Source organism: Arachis ipaensis, chromosome B07, assembly GCF_000816755.2.
Source record: "Arachis ipaensis cultivar K30076 chromosome B07, Araip1.1, whole genome shotgun sequence".
Lineage (NCBI taxonomy): Eukaryota > Viridiplantae > Streptophyta > Magnoliopsida > Fabales > Fabaceae > Arachis > Arachis ipaensis.
The window spans coordinates 22739163-22741366 of record NC_029791.2 but is presented as its reverse complement, the minus strand read 5'-3'; positions in this window follow the sequence as shown (position 1 = coordinate 22741366).

Genomic DNA, 2204 nt, shown 5'->3' with positions numbered 1-2204 from the left:
ATCTTAACTTGTTTTTGCTATTGTTTTACTTGATATATTTGCTTGTTCATAATTATTGTCGTATTATATTGTGAATACTTTTATATTATTTTTGTGTTAAATATTTATGTTATTGTTATTGTTGGATTCTTTCATTTTATTTAACGTGTTACGAACTGATTTATTATGTTGTGTTCCCTTTTTGAATTTCTTTTTAGAGAGTACAATTTATTTCTTATCATCTTCATACCTTAGTAAAAAATGTTCAGATTTACAATATTAATTAGCATCATGATGCTATTTATTTATTTATTTAAGACATGAAAAATCTTTTAAGACGTTGCTTGCAAAAGGCTAATATCCCGGTACCAAATTTTATTCTTGCTAAGCTCGTGTTTTGGTGGGATAGAAATTTAATACAGGGTAAAGTATCGTTTTTGTTTCTAATATTTAGGGTAAATTTTAAAGTTGTTTCTAACATTTTAATTGTCCTATTTAAGTTCCTAACGTTTTAAAATTGGTTCAATGTTATTTTGTCGTTAAGAATCTGTTAACAGAATTGACGGCGGGACAAAATTAAGACGATTTTGAAACATTAGAGATTTAAATAGAACGAAAACATTGGGACAAAAACGATATATAGAAATAAATTTTAATTTTATCTTTAATAATATTAATTTTTTAACTGTATATAATATTCAATTATTTTTTAACTACATCTAAATAAATTATATTTAATCATACTACTTTCATTCTAAATAAATTTTTTTATATTTTTATATTAACTTATAACTTTAAATATAAAATTATAAAAAAATAAATGTAGCCTTGGGGTCCTCAAAGGTTACCTCTGCCTCTGCTCAGAGTCATCTTGTAATCTTTGCGACCAACTTATGGACGTGGTTCATGCAAGACTACAGCGTGCAGCACTCTTGGACCATGTCATTCTCCATTGACATCAACTCTTGTTGTGGCATGAGTTTCCCGGACTGCTACAGACCTGTCCTCTTTAATATTAATGGCGATATGTGTCTCAAGGATGGCTCTTCCAACATGCAAGCTATTCCCCATGTTTAGACTCTAGAGCTTTGTTTCCAAGTACATTATTAATCCCATTGACACCTCTAGTGTTACACATCAACACTGACATCTCTTATCAAAGTATTTAATAATAAAGTAATATTACATAACAAATACAATTTATTATTTTTTACTAACACCTAATATTTTCTTTACAAAATTTATGTATTTTTTTATTCATTAAAAAATAAAAAACCAAAATAAAGATTAAAATGTAAAACTTCATTAAAATTTGTCAAAAAAACAATTGTTCATGTAAATTATTTTATTAAGATCATCATTTTTAATCAGAAAAATATACCCATGTACTTAATTTATAGCCATTCATCATTAAACTGTAATTTTTATTTAATTTTATCTATTTGACATTTTTACCCCTAGGTAATATCTCAAATAATACATATTGAAGTGCTTAAACTTACCCTTATATTATCAACTTGATTTGCTTTCAAGTCTACTTTGCAACAGCAGGCTTAGAAATTTGAATTGAAGTGTTAAAAATTTGCTGATAGCTAACTGTCAATTAGAACAACTTTAGCGAGTTTTGCTAGTTCTTGTTCTGACACAAGAGCAATAGTAACTCATCTTTAGTATTGGATGAGGGATTAAAGAGTAAGGTGTTAATTAGATCTTTGAAAATATTAGTTTTGGACTAATTTATCTTAAAAAAAATATCAATTAGATTCTCTAAGATAATAAATAGTGTCAAATTAAGAGGTCGCGGGTTCGAGTCACATATTTTTCCAAATTTTTAAATGCCAATGAGTAATAGCTCAAATGGCATAGACTCCTCATACTCAACTAAGAGGTTGCGGGGTCGAGTCTCCTATCTTTTCAAATTTTATAGCCAATGAGTAATAGCTCAAATGACATAGTCTCTCCATACTCAATTAAGAGGTTGCGGGTTTGAGTCTCCTATCTTTAGTAAAAAAATAATAATAATAAAATAAAATAAAATAGTGAATATATATATTCTTCTGTTAATAAGTAGTGTAAAATGAAATTGAATTGTCTATGTATTTTGTTATTTACAATGGTATATATTTTGGTATTGTTATATAAACAAAAAAACAATGTAGTTTTAGACAGTAAAATATTTATTATTTTTTGAGTTTTTATATACTCTTTATTAACTGTTTTTTATT